The 25,414-nt window shown below is 34.2% G+C and overlaps 1 long non-coding RNA gene across 1 annotated transcript in view; it reads left to right on the top strand.

Moving 5' to 3' along the window:
• The window catches only part of LOC136033393 (uncharacterized), a 110,232-nt gene that overhangs the window by 74,368 nt on the left and 10,450 nt on the right, over positions 1 to 25,414 (top strand). Inside the window, exon 2 of the long non-coding RNA XR_010618921.1 lies at positions 9,313 to 9,534. This is a non-coding gene — a long non-coding RNA (uncharacterized LOC136033393). The remainder of the gene's footprint in view (positions 1 to 9,312; positions 9,535 to 25,414) is intronic.

Genomic DNA, 25,414 nt, shown 5'->3' with positions numbered 1-25,414 from the left:
TCACTGACATCTACCGTAAGGGGTTGGGGTCCCTATATTCGGAAGTTTTACAGAACTTGGTAAGAAGGAATTTTTAGTGACTTGGATACACCTTTAAGGGCTCATAATCCTTTGAAATCTCTTTGGAAGATGGTGGAGGGGGGCCTGTGAATTCTCATCGTCAAGAAATTCGATTTTTTTCAATCCCTCTTTGTAATCCCTTCGGAATTCAAGCCATGGATGTTCAGCTGCATTAGGTTAGATTTTGAAATTTTCTAGTTTCAAACAACTTTCCTAGAAGCAGAAATACAGGTGATCATTCCGTTTGGCTTTCTATAATTATGAAGAAGCACTTTTCAAAGTTCTTCCATGTATTTAGACTTTGTTTAAATGCAGTTTTATGTTCTTATTAAATAAAAAAAGTTTTTTTTAAATGAAAGTAATTAGCGACATTAAAACTTAATACGAACAGAAATTACTCCCTATATGAAAGGGGCTTTTCTTCTTCAACGCCCCGCTCTTTGCGCTAAAGTTTGACTCTTTCTCTTAACTCTACCTCTTAAAACAGTAAAAAACCCTCCCACGGGGACTGTGGGGGAGTAAGTCGTCCCCAAAGACATCGTTATTAAGTTTTTCGACTATGGTGAATACAATGGCTATCTCAGAATTTTGATCCGGTGATTTTGGAGAAAAAGAAGCGTGGGAGGGAGCCTAGATGCCCTCCAATTTTTTAGGTCACTTAAAAAAGGCACTAGAACTTTAAATTTCCGTTAGAATGAGCCCTTTCGCGACATTCTAGGACGACTGGGTCGATACGATCACCCCAGGGGAAAAAAACAGACAAAAAAACAAACAAATAAACACGCATCCGCGATTTGTCTGGCAAAAAATGCGAAATTCCACATTTTTGTAGATAGGAGCTTGAAACTTGTACAATAAGGTTCTCTGATACGCTGAATCTGATGGTGTGATTTTTCGTTAAGATTGTATGACTTTTAGGGGATGTTTTCCCTATTTTCTAAAATGAGGCAAATATTCTCAGGCTCGTAACTTTTGATAGGTAAGACTGATCTTGATGAAAATTATATATTTAAAATCAGCATTCAAATATAATTTTTTTATGTAACTATTGGTATCAAAACTCCATTTTTTAGAGTTCCGGTTACTATTGAGCCGGGTCGCTCCTTACTACAGTTCGTTACCACGATTAAACATGTGTATCGGGTTTCGAAACCCCTCCCTGTCCTAAAATATTTTTTCGAATCGTAAAAAGGTGACAAAAATGCATATAAATAAATTTTAGTGTTTTTACAGTTTTTTGGCACCCTCCTCCGAACAAAAATCCTGGATACGCTCTTGCATATTTTAATCCACTCTTTTCAGTTGTCTGTTTCAGAGTATTTCAAAGGAGGGGGCAACTGGGTCGGCTGATCCGGGTGCCGTGGCTGAGGCGAGGGGGCTGGTGTCTTTCTTTGCATAGTGTTGACACAGTGTTTTATTCTATCCCTATCTTCTTTTAGATTTATTGTTTATTTTTTGTAAATTTTTATAAAGCAATAAAGTAGGCCTTATAGTTCTTTCAGAATTCAAAATGTAGGAGTTCAATTCAGAGCCGTTCCTTGGTTTGGTGGAGCTCTGGGAAAAATTGATAACAGTGCCCCCTCCCGACTCAAACATAGGCAAAATATGCTAAAGTGAAAAATCTGATCAAAGTGTGTAGACCCCCGGCCACGGCACCCCCAGCTGTGGCAAACAGGCCAGATGACTCGAATGCCTCCTCCATTTTGAACGGCTCTGATTCAACTGCACTAGCTCACAATCTCAAATTTTCTAGCTTCAACTGGCTTGTTTAGAAGCAAAATTAGAGGTGATCATCGGATTTGACTTTTGATAAGTAGCAATTTAGGTATCCTTCAACTTCTACAAATTTGGACATGGATAAACATTATTTGACGTTCCGAGTAAACATTTATAGCTGGTATGCTTATCCATCTCTATCCTTCTGTCATATCCCTATCCTTCAACGGAATGCACAAAAAATTATTCTATCCTATCTCTATCCTCCGACAAAATATACAAAAAAAGGAAAAACAGACAACAATGAAGCATTCATGAGGCTTGCAGAATTTTGTGGTTTTCTTCGGCCCAAAATCAATATTATTACGAATAGTAGTTTTGACTAAGGATTTGATAGTCTTAAATTATTATTTTTTATATTCTTTTTTGTATATACTAGATTTAATTAACTTACCTAGAGCCAGAATCACAGGTGATCATAGTATTTGACTTTCCATAAGTATGAATTCAGACATCTTTCAAAGTTCTTCCGCAGATTTTGACTTGAATAAACACTATTTGACGTTCTACATAAACATTTATGTGAGATGTTGACATAAAGTTTATAAGGTTGTCACCTGGTTATGAATTTGGTGGTGATTGTTTTAACTCTAAGAGACGGTGCATGACATAGGGAAACAATCATTCACTCGTCCCTAGGAATTATGTTAATTTTAGGGTTTGAAAAGCCAAAAATTAGACCAGTAATTTAATTGAATAGGAAATATGACGTGCAGTTAAATGTAAAACGAACGAGAAGCGTTACTTCTCTTTGTTTCATAAAAAATGTATCACTTGAAAGGGGCCATGAGTCATGTGTGACGCTAGCAGGGCTGCCAATTGAGGAGGCGGGGGAGGGGGGTTAAGTAACTCTACTTAAATGTTAAGATAATGTTTTTCTTCATTGTCATTAAAAAGTACAAAGATAAATACGTACAGATGTTTGAAAATATCTTTTCTTATCTTCATTAAAAACAAAAAGATTCCTTGCCTTCCCACCTAGATTATATGAATGGGTGCCCCTAGTCATCAGAAAGAAGTCATGTAGGGATGAATCGCACTGGAAAATAACAAATCATAAAACAAACCTATCAAACAAGGAAAATGGGAAATGCTCCTGTTTAAATCCTTGTAAAACAAAACTCCTAGTAGTAATCCCCCCCCTGGGAAGATTTCCTCGCAGAGCTCTTGTTATGAGTGACAACTTTCTGTTATACTTTTCTTTACTTTGCTTATGTCTAATTGTCTTTGCTCAGTTTGTCTTCGGGGTAAAAGCAACCTTACTTAAAATCTTATTTTTGCAACAATTCCAAAGAGAACTATAAGAAAAAAAAATTGTTGAGTAGGTCTACTTCTTCATTACCTGCATAATTTCAGGGGGGAAATTCACCTCCTCACTGAGATTTTGAAAATAATCTCTTTTTATTTTCAATTAAAAACCAAAATTCTCCCACCAGAATTTTTGAAAACATACTTTCAAAAAGTAATATTTAAAAAAAATATATATATATATTTCGCTTCCTAATTAACAAAGCAGAAGAAATTTTCGCCCTCCCTAAATTTGTGTGAGTTGGTGCCACTGGCCATCAGGGACAGGTCCTGGTAATGAAAGTAGTGAGAGGAGGAGTGACTCCTCTTGGGTAATAAAAAGGCATTAAAAAAATATAAATAGAGAAAAGACAAAATACTCCTGGTGAAGTCTTGGAAAAATAAAGCTCCTGGTGGTCCAGATTCCCGACCTAGGAAAAATTTTCGTGGCAGAACTTTTGTTAAGAGCGTCAACTATCTAATATACTTTCCTTTGCTTTTGTTTATATCAGGTAGGTCAGTCCATTTTGTATTTGGGTTGATGCAAGCTTACTTAGAATCCTATTCATCCAAGAATTTCAACAAAGAATAGTGAGACAGAAACAGTTATTTTAGCCTTCTTCTCTATCACCTGGTTGATCGCTCCCTTTTAGTTAGATTTCTATTGATCTATTGGAAGAGGGCCAAACAATAAAAAATGTAAAGAGCTCATTTATAAAAAAGCAATAATTTTTTTTAGAAAAAGACTACAAGCTTGAAGAATCGGGGAAAATATAAAAAATGTACAGGACTTAATTATAAAAAAAATGATAATTTGAAAAATAAGTGCCCAGAAATTCAAGAATATATAGCATTTCAATGGGAGCCCCGGGCTCGAGCCCTCTTCCGCACTTCCTTCCCATATATTAATTTTAATTTTAATTAAACAATTTAATTTCATTTCATTTAAATGAATTAATTAATTAAATTTAATTAATTAATTAAATTAACAAATTATTATTAATTAAATAAATAGTTTATTTTGATTTAATTTTAATATTAATTTTCTTTCCCTCATTACCTGGCATCTATGTAAGAAATATATCTGTCATTATAAATTGTTACATCAACGTTATTCCTCATATTATTGCTTTATTTTTTGCATAGTTTTCATATTATTTTCGCCTTTTTGTATTTGCTTGTTCGGCGTGAAATCTTTCTAACATTCGAAACTTAATGTTCGTACTTCTTCTTCCCTTTTGCCAACAAAATAAAAATAAGATGAAATGATGAAGTTTGTTTCCTTGATATCTATTTGACTAGCATTACTTCTTTGCTAAAGCCCTTTTGAAGTCTTTCTGTATTAAATAAAAAAAATACCATTTTCAACTGAAAGTAAGGAGCAACATTAAAATTTAAAACGAACAGAAGTTATTATGTATATGAAGGATATTGCTTGCTCCTCAACACCTTGCTCTCCCTCCCCATGGGAATATCCTCTAGACAACTCAATTCCGGTGAAAATTTACCCCGGGCAATTACTCTTAACAACTGAATCTGACGGTATTATTTTTACTAAGATTCTATTACTTTTAGGAGGGTTTTCCCCCTTTCTTTGAAAATCAGGCAAATTTTCAAATTTATCACATATCACATAACGTAATGTGTCTTAACTTATGCTTGATTGAAATGTTATACGGCACATTGTGAAAAAGCCGTAAGCTCTCCTATCCTTTATCGAGAATCTTGGAGATTCGTGGATCCCTAAACCTTTTTCAGGACTGCTACTCGACGATTTTCTTCAATAATTTTGTGATTTATGTGCTGATTTCGTGATTTTTTTTCCGGCAATGTCAAAAATCATCAGAAATAATGATAAATCACTAGAGATGGCACCCCTGCCTCTATTTCAAATACAAAATGTTATGCTTTTAGTCCAGAAGTTCCGTTAACAATTTCTAGGATCCCATATTGGACCTCTGATCAGGAGAAAAGTTGGTCCTCCTTTTCTAAGCTCGTTTCAACAATTAATTTTATATCTTATAATTTCACACCTTTGGTAATGGGTAGAAGCCAATTGGGTATAAGTATATATTGGTTATAAGCCAATGAGAGGCGTGCAGAAGATAAACAAACAATTTTTATCGAAAATCGTAAAATCATTGTGCAGTAAACGATGACATGTGTCTACTCAAAAAACTATTGAAAGGGCGATAAATGTCCCTTAACTGTTCTATTCTGTTTATTTTTCTAACTGTTATTGTTTTAAAATCCGTCTTGGCAAAGTATCTATAGGTTTGAAACAATTAACGCGGGTCAATTCTAAAATAACGGAGCAACCAACTTTTTCTAGTCTTGAATTTATCAGTTATAGTCTAAATAGTGTATCCATTTGTTGGGATGCACAAAAATTCAGCATAATAAATTGTACTTACGCTGTGCTTAAAGTTTGGAAATTTTTTGACTGAGCCAAATTTGTAACTATATTTTGTAACTATATTATTTCCTATTTGAAGCTACAATATTACTATTTAGTTTTTAGCCTGTTTTTCCCTGTCGTCCTGGCCGAGTGGGTTGGTGCGCTGGATTTGGGAGCCTTTGTCTGAGATGGCGATGGTTCGAATCCTAGAGCACCCAATTATTTAGTTTGGGACGGGGGTCAGTGGCGTGATTCTGTAAGCTTGGCCAGAGTTGACCCAGCTCTAAATGAGTACCTGGAGAAATCTGGGGAAGGTAAACAGGAAGGGTGTGCAAAAGCACAGGATAGTTGGCTCCCTGCCCCCCATTGCACTTCCTGGCTGAAGGGCCAAGAAACGGAGATCAGCACCGCCGGTAGGGACTACAAAATCTAATGCCGTATTCTCTTCTTCTTTTCTTTCCCTTAAAAGGATATTATTAGTGTTGCATGTGATGTTCATTATTAAACGAATAAGCTTTAAAACTACCTTATTTTTAAGAAATTCATTATTTTTTACCTAAAACGTGTGCTGCTTGCTTAAAAAATGAAAAACGAAACAAAAAACGCCAGATCTTTGTTATTTAGCTGTTAATAAGCATTTTCTGTTGTTTTTTTTCTGTTTTTTAGCTGTTAATAAGATTGTCATGTTTACATGTAAAGAAAAAAAAAGTTAGCACCAAACTTTGAAAAACATGTAAAAATCGGAGCGGTAATCGGAGCGAGTGAGAATGCATAAATTAGACCAAAGGACTACCACTCGGATTGTTCTTGAGCGATTCAGTAAAATATTAGTTATTTGTGACCGGTTTAAACAGAGTCTGGAGAATAAGTAACGTGCAGACACAAACTGCTGGTTAATAAATATATATTATATAATATTACAAGAAGAATTGCTAAGGATAACCTGCGCCTAATCGTAATTTTGAGTGAGAAACCCCTTAAGTTCCACCTTCTCATGTTTATTTAGTTGAAGCGACCAAAAAACTGATAAGTCCCGATTTGAATAACATTAGAAAAGAAAAGATATTTTAAATTAGCTCTAATTTGAATAATATTTTTGTTAAATATTAAATCAATATTGCTACAATCCAGAATTTTCCGATGTTTCTCCAGACATCTCCGAAAGAGTTTTGGGTTTTACAGAACCTCCACAAAAATTAGCAGTTTTTATTTGTATTAAAGCTCGTGTAGTTACGAACATTAATTTTTGGGGAGAATTCGGAAAGCCTGATTCCATTTTAAGAAATTAGCGAAATCTCAGTACATTTCATTGGAATTTCCGAACTTTACCGACTGTGTTTTGACTTGGCCATCTAATATTTTTTTTATCCATTTGACTTGCGGCATTGGCGTAGAAAAACGATTTGCTTGTCAGGGGTTGCAGGATTCTGTAGGTGCATGTTTAAAAGATTGGTTTTTGAGGGAAGGCATAAAGTTTTCCTTAGTGTTTGTACTCTCCTGATCTTTTCTGCACAATCAACTCTTGAAACACGATAATTCTAAGTCAAGAAGTTGGTAAGTTAAACATTATAAATTGAATTACCAATGTTTTGAATTTTCAACCTTTTTTTAGTTGAAATTTAATCAATTTTCTTGTAAAATAAATTTATACTTATGCTGGTTTGTGGCTATTTTTTAGTCTAAAATATATCTCGATTTTCTATCCCAACATTTACCCAAGTTCTAGATTGAATCTTACCTGGCTGTACTTTTAATATCTTTGTTTAGTACCATCTAGAAGAACATTTTTAAAGTAGGGTAGGGTTTTAATAGATGGCATTTAAGATGCCAAGTTTAGCAATTGAGCTAAAATTCTCAGTTTAGCCATTGTTTTTAAGAAGAAGCATAAATCGTTCTGAAGTTGATCTAGGAAATACGTAGAAAATTTCACTCATTGAATAATAGAAGTCACATTCACATTATAAAATTAAAAAATGCCAAATGTTATTTTCAAAGGCAATCAAGAATTTGTGGAGAAAGGCCTATTGTTTTTGACAATATAATAAATTCAAGTTATTTCTCTTAATTGGGATATATTTGGATGTAGATATCTTAGGGTCATTACTTTTGATCCTACCCAATCATAACCAAATCAGTTCTATAAAAACCTACCCAATGAGTTCTATAAAAAAAATAAAATAGTTCAAGTCGGTGTTTTAGCAATTTTCCAAATACTAATACCCTCGCACAGCTAAAACTCAATTTTGTCCACTTTATTTATAGACTAATTTAATACCCTTGCATTGGCTAAAATATTCAGGAAATGATTAAGGACCCTGGATATATCAGACATCATCAGTGGCGGATCTTGAGCAAAATTTTGGGGGAGACCCAATTTGACAAGAGTGCCAATGAGCAAAATCTGGGGGGGGGGCAGTGTGACAAGGTGGCAATAATTTACCCAATTGTCAAATTTATTCTAAAAAAAGAGTGAAAAAAGAAAAAAAGGGAAAGAGAGCACCAGAAAAATATTTTGGGGCCATGGTTCCCCCGTCCCCCTGGGTCTGCCAGTGGGTATCACTGCTTTTAGCCTCTGGTAATCTTCCAGTGGAAACCTTCATAATCGAGGACATAGTCCCGAGAAGGCCCTGTGCGACACATATTAATCAGACTTCCACTTACTCCACACGTTTTTGCAATTCAAGTGGGAATATATGCCATAAGTAATTTCGGAGGCCACACTGGCTAATCATGACAAGACAAAAGAATCATAAAGAAGAGAGAACGAGGATAATAATAGCCGGTGAAAAAAAAAGGACTTGCATGTCAGAAATTATTTACGACAAGCTTAGGGGAACATATGACCAAGTCTATTCTTAATTATTTTAATTTTTCAAAAAATATATTAACCGATTTTAGGTTCTGTATTTGTTTCATGGTTTGGTTTTTATTCCTTTCTTTGGAATTTTATCTGTATTTTTTTTATTATTAGCACTGAAGACGGTCAAGTGTAAGTATTGACCAAAATATTTGCTAGTCCTCTTTGTTTTTTTCACTGGTTCTTATTATCCTTGTTTCTCTCTTCTTTACTATTCTTTTGCCTTGGAATATATGAAAGCGACAGCAGGCTACCACGAAGACTGGAAACTCCTTGTAGATGCTCCATGCGCCTCAGGCGACACAATGGGATCTAAGGTTTAAGGTATCTCGGCCATTGGCGGGAAGCTCTCAAACCCATCATAAGATGCCGATTTAGAAATTATTTACTATTTTCGCATTATTAGAACCAAATTTAATGGATTCAATTTTGGTCACTCAGTTTTTGACACGCACGTCATTGGCGGCGAGGAGCAATTGTTGAAGGGTACCTTTTGTATGTCATTTTTATTAAAGAACTTGCTTAACAACATAAATTCCTCTCCTAGATTTGGAAAAAACCTGAGTTGCCCACCCTCCTGCATTTTCATGACTTTACGCCCCTGGATTCTGGAGCCAGAATATTAAGAGTTACTTCTCTTGAACATCATAGTGCGTTTGGTCTGTCAAATCTAAAAGTAAAAATTTCATTCCCCTTCATTTTTCTATTTCGATTATAAAAGAATGGCCAAATAATAAATGTGAAAGAATAATATTACCGAACATTTCTTAAATGTGGATTAAATGAAATAGTTTATCTCTTATCAACTGCTCAGTTCTACTATCCAAATCCCCAAAGAAAAGAGGGCTGAAGATAAAAGATTTTTCTTTAAAAGTTTTCTTTTATGAAAACTTTAAATAAGTTGTTCTTATCCATGTCAGTCTTTTTTTTTTAGGAAGTTTAGTCAAGAGACGGAAAAAAATTGTCGAAATTGAATCGGATCATTCGAAGTGGAACTTTTTAAAGTTTTGATAACCGTGAACGAATGACAAGCAAATGGTCCAAACAAGGTTATCGATAGGAAGGTTTGCCGAATTAGGAGAAGTCTAAAAGTAACTACAAGATAAAGGTGCTGGAAATGGAAAGGAAAATACTGAGAGTTTTTTTTAATTGAGAAGTAAGAGAGATTTGTTTGTTAGAGAAGAGTTAGAAATGATGTTAAATGGTAATAAACAACGATAAGGCTACTAAAAATTAAGAAAAGTTTAAAAGTGATTACTTAATAAACTGGAAATGATTTAGAAAATATGGAGAAATTTTTAGCAATTTATAACTAAGATGAAAGATTTATTTGATAATGAGTAATTAGGGATGATATTAAAAGTGATGAGAAATAAAAAGATTGCCAGTAATAATAGTTTAAAAGTAACTACATGATATAGATGCTGGAAATAGGATGGAAACTATTGACAATTTTTTTAATTGAGAAGTGAAGAGATTTGTTTGTTAGAGAAGAGTTAGAAAGGATATTAAGAGCAATAAACAACGATAAGGGTACTAACAGTTAAGAGAAATGTGAAAGTGACTACCTAATAAAATTTGAATTGGTGTAGAAAATCTGGAGAAATTTTTCGTAATTTACAATTAATATGCAAGATTTACTTTGTAAGAAGGAGTTAGAGATGATATTAAAAGTAATGAAAATAATAAGGTTCCCAGTAACTAAGAGAAGTTTCCAAGTAACTACATGACAAAGGCGCTGGAAATGGAGCAGATAATATTGACTTTTTTTCTTTTTTTTTGAGTAGTGAAGAAAGATTTGTTTCTTAGAGAGAATTTAGAAACTATATTAAATGTTACAAAAATAGAAAATATAAAGAATTTTTTTTATTAATTAAGATGCAAAATTTATTTGGTAAGCAAGAGTTAGAGACAGTATTAAAAGTAGTGAGAGATAATAAGGCTGCCAGTAATTAAGAGAAGTTTCAAAGTAGCTGCTTGAAAAAATTGTTGAAATTTATATATTAAATATTGAGAAATTTTTATTATCTAGAAGTGATAGGAGATTTATTTGTAAGAAGTTAGAGACGATATTAAAAGTAATGAAGAGTGATGGCTACAATAAACTAAAACCAACAACAAGTTACCAACCACATATCACGGTTCAAAATGTCATTTATAATCCAATGCGATTTTTGCTGTTGTTTATTCCATGCCTTTTTCTTTAGCTGTTGCGATTCTCACTTTCACTATATATATATATATATATATATATATATATATATATATATATATATATATATATATATATATATATATATATATATATATATATATATACACTATGTTTATAAACGAGTGATAGTTGGGTATTTATTTATGTATTTATTTTTTCTTGAAAACGACTCCATATTTTTTCCGAAAAATTTGTATCCTGCGATATTCTGGCCTAAAATAACGATCTAGATAGGTCAAAAGTTTGAGAAAATCCGTCAAAAGTTTTAATTTTGAGAAAATATTCATGTCAGTGACGTTATTTTTGTATACATAAGCATTGCAATGACGTTGTCACACATGTCACACTCATGTGGAAAAATTGCTCCAATAATCAAATATCTTTGCTAAAGACCAGTATGAAAAGACATATCAGTATGAAAAAAAATGTCTCGAGGTAGACCCAAAAAACGAAACATTAAAAGTGTCATAAATGATAACTCATTGGAAGAAAAAAAAGTTTTTGTCCCACCACCGTAACAATTAACAAATCAACGATCTAGACCATCAATTGCGACAAGACTATTAAATAGAAAACTGGGTAGCTGGATTTCTCGGTGTTGTATAAAAAATATTAGAAATTAAATAGAAAAAATCAAATTTTTTCTTCTGAAAGTAAAAATCAAGATTAAAACTTAAAACTAACAGAACTTATTACGTATACGAGGAGGTCCCCCCTCTCGTTAATGTTGTTTTCGTTAATGTCTTTACGTTAAAGTTTTTTTTAGTACTGTCATAAGAGCTATTTATTCTAAATAAACGACCTTTGTGAATCAGGGGTCATTCTTAAAGAATTGGAAGAAATTTTGAACTTTAGCATAAACACATTACACATGTGAGGCAGGTTGTCTCCCCCCTCAATATCCCGTTGTTTATGCTAGAGTTTTTATTAGTACTTTTAAGAGGACGAAACACTCCCCAGAAGTCCAATGAAAATCACACCATCAGATTCAGGGTATCAGAGAACCCTACTGAATAGATTTGAAACTCCTATCTGCAAAAACGTGGAATTTTGAATTTTTTGCCAGAAGAAAAATCACGGATGTGTGTTTAATTGTTTGTTTTTTTTTACCAGGGTTGACCGTATCGACCGAGTGGTCCTAGAATTTCGAAAGAGGGCCCATTTGAATGGAAATTGAAAGTTTTAGTGTTCTTTTAAAGTGACCAAAAAATCGGAGGTCAAGTAGGCCCCCTCCCCAGTCCCTTTGTTCCCAAAATCGTCCGATCAAAATTTTGAAATAGCCATTTTGTTCATCATAGTTGAAAGGCTTAACTGTGCCTTCGGCTATAACATGACCCTCCCGCTGACGACAAAATGGCCGGAAAAAGAAAGATGAAGTGAAAATATATTCAGATCAAAAAAGAGAATACTGACGACAAAATGGCCGGAAAAAGAAAGATGAAGTGAAAATATATCCAGATCAAAAATGAGAAGTCAATATAGACATTAAAGCAGATAAATGTTAAATAAACGTTAAGAAATTAAAAAACAAGAGTCTTTCTATGCACGACGAATGATTAATCACCCCCTGAATGAGCTCCAGAAAATACTTGTTATTGCATTTTCCATTTTCCGAGACCTCTCTTTTATATACTTTTCGAGAAATAAGACAGACTTTGCACGGCATTTCTTAAGGAAGGTTTTAACATTATACATGATGGTTTGACTTTCTAATCTTAGAAAATCGTCAAGCTTACTTAAAACTATCAGCAGTAAAGCCTATTTACACACATTGTTTTTGAAAGTTGCTCACTTGAAACTAAGATTGTGCTCCAAAGGAACTTATAAATATGCATATGGCTCCTTGATTGAGTTTACTCTACGCACTGATTTCCATCCTAGAAAGTTCATCTCTGTATATTGTCTAGGTAATTTCTTAGAATGCTTGCGTTAAAGGGAAAGACATTAAAACGTTAGATTGTGAACAATGTTTGTTTTCAGCATATTCTATCTATAGACGTATCTATAATCGAATAGAGACAGTTTGTGTTGTCGCTCCTTTATCTCTTGCTTCCAAGCAACCCGGACAGATTCCCAAAGCCTCATTTACGCCCATTTAATTCAGTCATATTTACAGCAACCCTAATCGGGTATAGATAGATAGATAGATTTATTCACACGAATGCCCAATTGGGTCATGGTTGCATACACAAAAAAAGGGGAACTATACAGCAACAAAACATAGACTGAAAGCATGCTAAAACTAATTATTTCAGAAAATCATCACGATACCTCACAAATTTCCAATATTATTTATATTTAAGTAACACCTACTTCTCAAAATATCCAAAATCCAATCTCTCCTCCCAAACTCCCTACTAAATATTTCCAAGTGCAACTCCCTCAACTCCCACATTCCCCTAAGAAATGATGCAAAGACTCATCCATCTCTCCACACATAGGGCAACTATATTCAACCTAATTCTCCTGCATTTCAGCCCCGTAATTCAACACAAGGCCTAAACTGGCACTGCAGATATCCGTTTCATGGCCCTTCAGCCTGGAAGTGCAATGGGGGTTTGAGGTCAGCCACCCTTTGCTTTCGCAAACTCTCCCCCCGCACTACTTACCTTCCTCAGATTTCTCCAGGCACATATTTAGAGCTGGGTCGACTCATATTTAGAGCTGGGTCGACTCTGGCTGAGCTTATAGAGTTAAGCCACTTACAGAGTTAAGCCCAAAACAGATAACCTGCAACACATTGAATCAAACCAATGCCCTCCCTCCCCCCTTCCGGACAAAGGATTCCCAAACCAGTGTGCCAACCACTTAGCTAGGATGGCTGAAACTCATTAAAAAGAAACCTAAATAACTCAAAGTTATAACTGAAGAGCATCTTTCGTCGCAAGTCATAAAAATTTGGCTTAAATAAAATTGTTTTTACTTATTAGTTAATTATTGTGTCATTACTTCTTATTTTATGGTATTTTAAGGGAATTTGGCAGGCAGGTGCGCATATTATTTTTTTTAGTGTGCAACAGTAAGGAAACTAATATATTTGACAATTTTAGTAGAAATATCTCAGAAAATCCAAGCCCCTCTCCTGAAATTTAGGACTTTGGTGGAGGGGTCCAGACTCCAAGCCCTGTGTCCCCCACACATTTTTCTGAAATTTGGGATACAAGTTTCAGCCCAATCGGATCCAGGAAGTTTCTGTAATGTATTTTCGGAACCCTGAGAAGATCGTACATGCCACCAACGCGTGTTTCAAAAGGTTTCTTTTCAGAGCCCAGTCCCCGTGTAACTCGGCCCCTATTCTATTTCGCCCCATTTAATTCAATTCCAACCTACTATAATCAAATCAACCCCCTGCAGCTCAACCCCCACATTTCGCTTCAACCGTGCCTGACTCAACCTAAGTTCCGTTTAAATGAACACAAGAAAACGAGTGGGCAGCATATATTTAATGGCTTCTCATTTTATGTTAATTTCAGTGAATGAGGGAGGTACGCACACAGGATTATTTTCTTAGTGTGACAACTAGGGTAGTAGGCAGGAGTTTTTTTTAGGGGGGCGTGGGATTTTTTTCTGCGCCGGGAGCTTACGAAATACCTTAAAAAACGCATAAAAAAATTTGTATATGTATTTTTGTTACGTTTTTACAGGTCGGAAAAATGTCGGAGGGGGAGTTCAAACTCCCTAAATCTCCCTGTATAAAAAAGGTTTTGATAATTTGAATATGAGATACCCAGAAACGTGGGAAAATTTAGGACTTCGGAAATAGGTTAGGGGACCTGGGCCTCGAGCCTTAAATACGTTCCTGGATTTGGGGATTGAAGTTTCCAGCCAATCGGGCCCAGAAGATATTTTGTATATCTCCTAACCCCTTAGAAAATCAATCCCTCTTGACAAAAAAATGTTTTAGATTGATATTTCATTAGCGGATATGAATTGAATAAACTACTAAATTTGATGTAATTTTTAATGATAGTTGGATTTGATGGATTTTCACGAGGTTGAATTGAGGGAGGTTTTAGCTACAAAAGATTGAATTGCTTGGAGTAGAGTTGGGAGTAGAGTGGAGTAGAGTGGAGTAGAGTAGAGTTCTTAAGCTCACTTACTATTGAGATGAACGGGTTTCAGTTAAAGGGAGCTGATGAGCACGGGGTTGAGTTGAAAGGGGGTGAGTCACATTAAGCAAAGTTGAATGGGGGTAGAGTTAGACAGCGGTAAAGTTGCATGAGGTTGAATTGAATGAAAGCTGAGTTCAACAGAGACTGGGCTGAATAAGGGTTCAATTAAAAGGTTTGAGCCAAATGGGCTTGAGTAACAAGGTCACCCTTATCTCCACTGCTTTTGCATCAAATTATTCGTGTGAATGAACTGCAAGTAAAGAAAAATGTTTTTGATAAGTCTAAAGCTACCCATCAAAAGCCAAAACAAGAATACATGATTTTAGAAATAAAAGGGACAGGCGCTGAGAAATGAAGGTGATCTTAAAGAAAATTAAACCGTTAAATTAAGCACATGCGACAAGTTCATATCGGAAGTTTCAAGCCCCTATATCCGAAAACGGTAAAAAAAAGAAGCTTGTGGTGGAGTAAATTACCACAATTTTGTGCCAAGTAAAACAGTTTAGTCCCTAACTAGGCCAAAATATTATTCAATGGAAGTTCCGAGATAGCCAATCAGATTGGAGAAATTAACTGTTACACAGAGCAGTTGTAACGAGGACACCTTATTGCATAGATGCTCACCAGCTGTTGGAGGGAATGGTCAGAGGGCTTTTGTTGGGGAGATGGTGTGAAAAAAACCTCAAAAAGCGTATATTTAGGTGGAAAAATTAGATTAAGAATGTTAGGTAAGGATTCAGAGTTTTTGTTATTATTGGTGCAGATTAATTTTTTGGTGCAGACTGATTAGAAATTGATTATGTTGTTTTTTGGCTTTTTTTTGTTTCTTATAATTTAACTTAGTTTTGTTCAATTTATGTAACATTGACAATGTAAGCTCTTTTATAACTTTTTTCGGGAGGCTTTTTGTAATGCGGTTAATGCTGTTTTTTTTTGTAATGAATTAAATATCTTTTTTCGGCAGATCAGGCTGAGACTCGAAGCATATTTTGCAGGCATAAATATTAATCAGAATGTTTTCCAGGATTACGAAACGTTGCAAAAATTTGTTATGAATGAAAATCAAGGCCTTGTCCAGGGGTGAAGTTAGGGGGGTTGGAACACCCCTCCCTCTAAAATGTTTGTCCGACTTGTAAAAACGTGACAAAAACGAAAATAAACAAAATTATGCGTTATTTAAAAAACATTTGACCCCCCAACAAAAATATCTTTTGTAACCTGATCTGTTATCTGTTATCGTACTTATCTGTTACAGATACAACACTCAAGAGGTGAAGTTAGGTTAATCCTAAAGAAATATACCAAAATATGATGAAAATAGAATGCTGTTTAACGCATTATATTAAATACCTAACCTAACCAAAATATCAACTCTATATATTAAATACTTAATTAAAATATAGCTACAACGTAGTTTTTCCACTGAGCATAAGCTAATTATTTTCAAATACGTGCAGCTAAACCGGTTATTACCAATATTGCAAATTAAACAATTTATTTTCCTTTTCAATAAATCGTCGCCAGATTCGAGACAAGTTTGTAAAACGTTAAAAAGTATAAAAATAATTCAAGCAATCTTTCTTTCCTTTTGATGTGATTTGAGAAACTAATATGGATACCAAAAAAAAAGAAAGTACAATATGAACATATTTGTTATTAATCATGCTTACTGAATGATTGACAAAATTCATAAATAATCCTCCAAACGCTAATATTTTATGTCAAAATACTGCTCTATCATTCTGACCCTTAGCCGCTCCTAAGATATTGTAGATACATTATGTTTATGACATGGATTCACATGCTCTCAGCCGTTGATGAGATATTGCTGATTCACCCTTTTGACAATCAGCATGCACATAATGTGTTTTGATTTGTTCAATATCCCCTAACATTGTCTGAAAGTAGACATAAGTAAATTTGGTTCCGGATGCAAGCATTCGCAGTCACAAAAAGCAAGTTAATGCAGTCAGAAGTAGTCACTGTTGCAGTCACAAAAAGTTGCATTTGCAGTAACTCACCTCAATGTGAGGCAATTTCACTGCTTTTCTAACTATTTGTTAGGACAACAAGTTCATTTCCATTTTTAGGATGCAGGCACCAAGACCTAGCGTTGCTGCCCAACTGCGGTACAGACTGCTTCGTTGAGTAGTCTTTCCCGTGGTCTTCTAATTAGCTGTCAATTATCACTTGGGACAGAAATCAAAGCACACAACCAAGCTATAAAAATGGATCTGTGAATCTTAAACTTGAATATTCATATACAAAAATTTAAGAAAAATAATCAGAAATATTAAAATCCAGACAGTTTTGTTTAGATGGAACCATAAATGACAACAAATCTTTACCTCGTTTCCGTTCCAATCATCTGTTTTCTGTCATAACTGTTCATTCTCACACCTCCATTTGAGTAATATCAACAAATCTTCCAACAAGTATCGATTCATGTATTTGAATCTAATTATTTATTTTTTCTGCGCTTTGGGACCCTTTGATTGTGCCACATGCCATAGAAACACCCAAAAGATCAGGCCGACAAATTCCGTGCGACTGGTCAAATGTTACAACTTTTAAGTTGATCCGTTTGTTTTTGTTTCACCTCTCCTTAGGAATAATGCTTTCTTTCATAAGTTTAGGACGGAAAAGATTTTATACATTAGGAAATGACTTACGGAATGAAATTCCAAAATAAACATAACCAAAGGAAAAAAGTGCTAACCGGAATTTCAAAAGAATAGCGGTCGTAGCAAGCACCTGTGAGAAAACTGTTTTGGCAATTTGAAATTTTTTGCCAAGCTTCATGTGCAATTTTTTCAGCATGACATTTTAATTAATTCTTCAAGGGGTTATATTTGTACTTGTACTGTGTACAACTAGTTTTTTCGATGATGACTTAGTGGCTCAAGATCCTAGCTTTAGGAATGTGAATCAGGCGAGAAGTGATACCTTCATACGGCCATGCCTTGGAGCCTCTACTAATTGAGCTTTCTTTTACAGCCAGATCGATCTCTTGAAAGCTTACGCACTTACACCATCCCAAACTCAATAGAAGTTGTGTTTATGAAAGTTTTCATTAAGGAAGACAAAGATTAGCTTCAAGTAAAGTCAAAACATTTTTTCTTATTTCATTCCTCCGTTTAGAATAGGAAAATTTTCACATTTGTAGTGCAAACAGAAACAGAGAGTAGTGTTCTCAACTGGGAATGCGAGACATTTGTCCACCTAGATTTCTTGCCCTCCTAGATTTTTAAAAATGCATTTTTGGAATATTTTCATTGAAAATGCCTTTTTCCGTATTTTTATTGAAAAATTAGAAAAAGGACAATTTTGCCATCCCCCTAGATTAAAAAAAATGCATTTTACCCCCTTCATAAATCTTTGTTGTGGCAGAACAGAAAAATGTGAGGGAGGCTACTAAAACCTCCTTCAATCATTCAAGTTCAGTACATTAATATTTAATATTCGTTTACTAATACTTCGAGAATGATTATCATCCATGAAAAATGGCACCCCTCGAAATATTAATCAAGAAAATCAAAGAGTCTGCGCCATCAAGCGTCTGTACCATTAAAAAATTAAATATATCATTTTTGTTTCCACTGTTTTCATGGTCAGTTGAATGAACAGATCTTTTTGAAAAAGAGGCTTTTCCATCTACACCGACAGGAGGCTAGAGGTTAATTCATCCCCTTTCTCCAGGACAATAAAAAAGACAAAAATACACAAAGATAAAAAGTGTGAAATATTTCCTTTTAAATTTCAGTGAAAATAAAGTTCATGGTAGCGCTCCCCCTACCTTTCCTCCTCCAAGGAGTCTCCTGGTGGCACTGAGGATACCCCCATTTTTTTGGTAAGCATATGATTGCAATCTTTATGCTAAATATACTTTTTTGCAAAAAGGGGGGAGCTTTCACTCTGCAGTACGCGTATTTCAGGCGTAATTACAAATACTCTCAAGAGAGATTTGAGACTGAGATTAATTTCAGGGAGGTAGTCACCGGGTTTGAACTTTCCCCAAAGTTTGTCTGACTCGTAAAAAAGTGAGAAAATGCATGTAAATAATTATTGATCCATTTTGTAAAGATTTTTTTTGTAGACCCTCAACCAAACGAAAATACCCTTCCACCATTATCCTGGTTACAGCCTTAATGGCTGTAAAAAAAAAGTCTGTTTAAACAGCCTTGATGGCTGTTTAAAGCTTAAGGAGAGAGGGAGAAATTAGCCTGTTTAAGTATATCAGAAAAAGAGAACCTGAATAATTTGAGCCCTCGTATACGATCCTTCGGCTGTATCCATTCGTCCCCCTCCCCAACTACTGATTTTGTATATATAGATTTGTCGTTTGAGTCATTTCTGCTCAGGAACTGTCAAGGGAATGAGCAGGAGCCCAAATGATTAGATAACAGTGTGAATGTCCAAGGTTAAAACACACAAGCTCAAATTTCATAAATGGTGTATATGTCATAGGTCAGGTGTATATGTATAGGTCATAATTTCATAAGAAGCTTCTAAGTACAAACGGAAACAACTTCTTTTTCCGCTACGTCGAAATTAGAATAAGAAGCTCCCTATAAACCCCCTGGAGGGATACAAACAGACTTGACAAGTGAGATGCATTTGACAAAGTGTTTTTTATCTGCTGATCATTTTAAATTAGGCTCTCACACATTGCATCTGTCAAATTTTCAAATGTCAATTGCAATGTTTTCATCTGATGAAGTCAGTTGCTTTAGACAGCACAATTTTAGAATGATGACCAACTGACTTGAATACCAAAATTGAAGCTGAATTTAATGACAGAGCAGTATTTTGACATAAAATATTAGCATATCCGTATGTGTTTGACATAAAACACATTTATGTAAAATTTCAGGAACGGTAAGGCTATTAACTTGAAACTTTTAGGGACACTACTATTACTCGTACTTATCGGTTATATAATAAACACTGGAAAAGGGAACTTTTGATAAATCTAATGAAGTAAAAAAAATATGATGAAAATATAATACTTTATTAGGAAAATTGTGAATTACGTGTTTTTTTTATAAAACCACGTATTGACACGCAAATTGAAGGTTTTCAAACGTCGCCTAGTGGTAGACTTCCAATAATGTAGCTTCTCATAGGAGTAAAACGTCATGGTGTGTCCATTGACGCTTTTTTGGGAGGGGAGCAACAACCCCTTATCCTGGAGAAATATAATTGCCTGTTCTTCGGTCTCTGGCAAATCCCAAATCTTAACTTGAACATCCATGGTGAGACACTATATTCTATCACTAGTCAAAACAAACTAACCGGTTATTATCCCATCTGATCTTTGCCATCCAAATGATCGATAGTATAAAGAAGTTACTTGACCAGTTTCTTGTGTCGAAATTTTATAGTGTTTATTATATAAACGACAAGTACGTTTAAAATTAATACTTACGTTTAATAAAATTAATACTTACGTTTAAATTAATACTATTGTAGCTGCAAATGCAACTTTTTGCGACTGCAACAGTGACTACTTCCGACTGCGACAACTTGCTTCTGTGACTGCGGCTGCTCGCAACCGGTACCACATTTATTTGTGTCTACTTTCAGAGAATGTTGGTGATTTTGAACAAAATCAAAACACATTATGTGCATGCCGACTGTCAAAAGGGTGCATCAGCGATATATCATTAACGGCTGAGGGCATGTGCATCCATGTTATCAACATAATATATGTGCAATATTTTTGGAGCAGCTAAGGGTCAGGATACTCTCTGCATCTAGGTTGACAGAAGGGCGTATCTGAAATGTCCGAACGGCTGATGGCATTTAGTTGAAACTTGCAGGGAATGTTAACCCGGCATTGAATGTTAACCCGGCATTGAAAAAAACCGAAAGCCACTAATTAAAACTATTAAATTAGAATTAGATATTTTAATTCTTACGCTAGAGACATGAAACACTGGAGAAATAGTAATTATACTAACCAAAATCAAAACTTTGGCAATAAAAAAGAATCAGAAATTAATTAAAAAACAAAACTTCCCAAAAAGAAGTTTTTCGAAGAAAAGTAAAAAAAAAATCATTTATCTCATTTCCAGAGGTACTTTTCTGGAAATGAGATAAAAGATGTGAACCTGTACCCCGTAATATATAGGCGAATACCTGGCTATCAAAACCAAACAGAAATTAATTAAAAAAAAATTCTGAAGAAGAAGTTTTTCAAGGAAAAGCAAAGGTCCTATTAATCTTAAGATCAGGTCAACAGAAAAACGTTCCTATAATAATTCAAACTCAAAACGACGAAAATTACTATTAAAGAACACATGAAACCAAAACGAACAGAAATTAAATAAAAATCATAGCAAACAAACATACAACAGGTACTAATATAAATGAATGAAAGCTTCTTTTTTTCTTGGGGGGGGGGGGGGGTCTTTTACAAAGCCAGTAGGATTTAGACTTTTACAGTTACGGAAGGGGCAGTAGCAAACCCTTGTTTGTAGTAATTTGTTCATTTTAAGCTTGATTTGCATATTCAATTTAAGTTTCAATCGTTTTAAGATTTATCTATTCATTTATATTAGTGCCTGTTGTATGTTTGTTTGCTATGATTTTTATTTAATTTCTGTTCGTTTTGGGTTTTAGTTATTCTTTAATAGTAATTTCTTGTTGTTTTGAGTTTGAAATGTTATAGGATTTATTTCTGCTGATCTTAAGTTTAATAAGATCTTTAATTTTCTTTGAAAAACTTTATTAAAATTAATACATAAAAACAGCGAAACGTCGTCCGATAACAAAGAAAAAATATTGGAAAATGTAAAAAAAGGTAAACTGCAATGCCAGAAAAAAACAATGACACTCTTTTCGAATACATAAGAAAGGGTTATAAAAAATCATCCATGCGGATGCCAGAAACCTATACACAATGAAATTCATATTATATTAGGTAATTGTTAATTATACGGAACACACTCAAGAATTTCGCTCTGTTAGAAATGCCAAACCGGTTTATCTTTCTGCAATCGGTTACAATTTTCTTATTTTGAATGAGAAAAACTACGATGTAGTTATGTTTTAATTAAATATCTAATATTTGGAGGTGGTTAGGGGTTAGGTATTTAATACTGTGTGTTCTGTCCGGCCTGCTTCCCATATTTCTTTGTCGTAGTTTCATAATTTTGTTTCTAAAGTATTATAGTTTCATTATATTTCGCTATATTTCATTAGAATTAACCTAACTTCACTTCTTAGGTATGTTCGGTATAATTAACAAGTACCTTTATTTTATCAAAATTATCAAAGCTTAGGTAATTACTATCCAAAATTTAAACTAATTCTCAACAAAAATTTCATAAATCCTCGAATTTTTCGTGGGACTCCTGTAATTTCCCGGGGACGGGTGATCTTGGCTTCCCAAAAGTCAATATACTTGAAAAAACCCATTGCTTGGGAACTCCGTTGAAAACAGGTAGTATGATGATATTAAAATATTACCTCACAAAATTTAAAATCTATCGAAAGTGCACACAAAATGTTTGAATGCTTTATTAGAAGCATTCCATTGGTTTTATAATTATCACACATTTTCGCTGGTTAAGCCGTACACGAATAAAACACAGGCCTAACCACTAAGTTCTGAAGAAAAAACTGCCTCATAAAGTACTCATTTGTTTATGGATTATATGGACCCCTTTGTGACTTTTACTTATCCTTCAATTTCTAGTCACACGGTGACCTCGTCATTTCTTTACCCTCACAATAATAAATCAACCTTTTCATTTCTCCACACCCCTTCTTTATTTGTTTGCATTTCCGAATTGTTAATCCTATTTCTGATATCATCTTAATAAGTCGCTTGACTACTTTGTTATGGTAAGCCTAGCAATATTGCCAATGCGGAACCAAGTTGAATAAACATCAACATTGTGATAGGATATGAATCGGGTGGCAACATTTCACAAAAGGGGGACAAGTTTCAATTTTTTCTATGAAGTCTCAAAAAAAGTATTTTCAGCATATTAGGAGGGGGGGGGGGTAATTAAAAATCAAAAGAACTCTTTCCCAAATTCTAGGGACAAATGTCACTCCCCTCAATCTGAGCCCTGAGGAATACGATTTATATTTGTAGCTACTTTGGCATATTAAATAAGAAACAAGTTTTTTTAACTGAAAGTATGGAGCAACATTATAACTTAAAACAAAAAGAAATTACTCCGTATATGAAAGGGGCTTTTCCTCCTCAACGCCCTGCTCTTCACGCTAAAGTTTTACTCTTTCTCTTAACTCTACTTTTAAAAACAGTAAAAAAAAACTTTAGCGTAAAGAGCGGTGCGCTGAAGAGGAAAAGCCCCTTTCATATACGGAGTAATTTCTGTTCGTGTTGCTCCTTACTTTCAGTTATAAAAACTTGTTTTTTATTGAATTAAAATGGAATAGTGATGAACATCAAGTCATGGCTAATTGTAGAAAAAGCCAAGACAGATAGTCCAATTGAGTGAGAAGAAAAACCTGGCATTAATTCCCCCCCCCTCCGTTCATTGCCAACTTGTAACAGGTCACTACTTACGTACAGGTCAGTACTTTAGCATAAAGAGCGAGGTATTTAGGAGGAGATAAATACATCGCTCTTTATGCTAAAGTATTTTTAGTAATTTCAACTACTTATTCTACGGCCTTTCTGATTCAGGGGTCATTCTTAAAGAATTGGGACAAAACTTAAGATTTAGTATAAAAAGCGAGGTATTAACGAGGGGACAAACCCCCTCATATACATAATAAAAATATAAGAATATAAAAGTTTGTTACGTAATTTAATTCTTAAGTTGCGTATATTTTTTACTAATAAAACGTTCGTTAAAAATTAAAAGTTCTAGTTACCTTTTTAAGTAACCGCAAAATTGGAGGGCAACTACGCCTCCTTCCCCACCCCTTATTTATCAAAATCGTCTGGTCAAAATTAAGAGAAAGCCATTTAGCCAAAAAAAAATTAGTATGCAAATTTCATTTTGATAATTTATGTGCGGAGAGCCAAAATCAAACATGCATTATTTAAAAAACGTTCAGAAATTAAATAAAAAAAACTAGTTTTTTAACTGAAAGTAAGGAGCGACATTAAAACTTAAAACGAACAGAAATTACTCCGTATATGAAATGGGTTTTCCCCTCCGCAATCCCTCGCTCTTTACGCTAAAGTTTTACTCTTTGCCACAATTCTAATTTTTAAAACAATTAAAAACTTTAGCGTAAAGAGCGAGGGACTGCGGAAGGGGAATCACTCCTTACTTTCAGTTAAAAAAACTAGTTTTTTTTATTTAATATTTTTTAGTGATGAATGTCATAGATCACATGTTTCATATGAATTCTATTTCAGTGGATATACTTGAAAATATTTGTAGGCCTAAAATTATTTGAAATATTTTTTTGTGATTTGTTTGTCTGGTTTTTCAGATTAACGGTTTTGATGTTGTGTGTACAGTGGCGTCAATCCATGGAAATTTATGAGGGGGCACAAATATGTTTTTTGGAAATTACTAGGGGGGGGGGGTAATTGTGTTGTTCTTATCAATTTTTTCAATAAAAAAGCCATTTTTAATGAAAATACCCAAAAACATTTTTTTTTTCGAAAGAATGTCAATCACTATCCCCCTTGTCCAATTGGTGCTACTGTATGGATGGTTACAAGCTGATACTTTTTTCGGAAAAAATAAATTTGTATATACTTTTAATAAATTTTTTAATGTAATAAATTTATGTAATAAATTATGTAATAATGTCACTTAATGTAATTAATGTAATAAATAATGTAATAAATTTTTTCAGAAAAAAAATCTACTTTATTTTATTGGTTTAGAAAATCTGGCACTATATTGCTTTATGGCACTATATCTAGTTGTGCATCTTCGGAGACAAAGTCTCATAGATTTTTTTTCTGCTTTAGCCAACACACTTTTCCACTAATCCACTATATATTTGAATTTAAGAGGAGTATTTTGTACTCCTCTTAAAGTCAAAGTTTGTATTGTATTGTATTGTATCAGATTAACGACGCATCTTGACTACTAAGGTCCCTGCGTCGGCCCTGCAGTGCATTGCTGCAGCATGATTCGATCTCTGGGTCCCGTATTACCAAGCTAAGGTCAAACCCACTGCGCCACCACAGGACAGTCAGTCGAAGTTTGACTTTCTCACAGCTCTATTTTTTAAAACAATAAAAAAAAACTTTAGCGTAAAGAGCGAGGCGTTGAGGAGGGGACAACCCCTTCAATATATGGAATAATTTCTGTCCGTTTTAAGCTTTAATGTTGCTCCTTACTTTCAGTTAAAAAAAAACTTGTTTTTTTTATTTACTACACACAAGAACTGGCAAATTACCAAAATATAAAATTAAAACTATCGATATTTCAGGGAAAATTCACTTGATACTCCTCTTAAATTGAAATATATAGTGGATTAGTGGAAAAGGGTGTTGGAAATAGATGAAATTACTAAAAAATACTTTAGCGTAAAGAGAGAGGTATTGTGAAGAAGATGAACCCCCTTATATACGTATTAATTTCTGTTTATCTTAGGTTTTAATGCCGCTCCTTACTTCCAGCTGAAAAACCTTTTTTATTTATTTTCTCATTTTTTTAAATAATACTAGAAAATCCTGAGGCCTCTTCATGGAATTCCTCTTCCCCCATGACAACTTCCTTCAAGGAAAGATCCTTCCACGTAGCTTCCTCCCCTCA

The sequence above is a fragment of the Artemia franciscana genome, chromosome 11 (assembly GCF_032884065.1).
Source record: "Artemia franciscana chromosome 11, ASM3288406v1, whole genome shotgun sequence".
Taxonomy (NCBI): domain Eukaryota; kingdom Metazoa; phylum Arthropoda; class Branchiopoda; order Anostraca; family Artemiidae; genus Artemia; species Artemia franciscana.
This window is presented reverse-complemented; position numbering and strand designations above follow the sequence as displayed.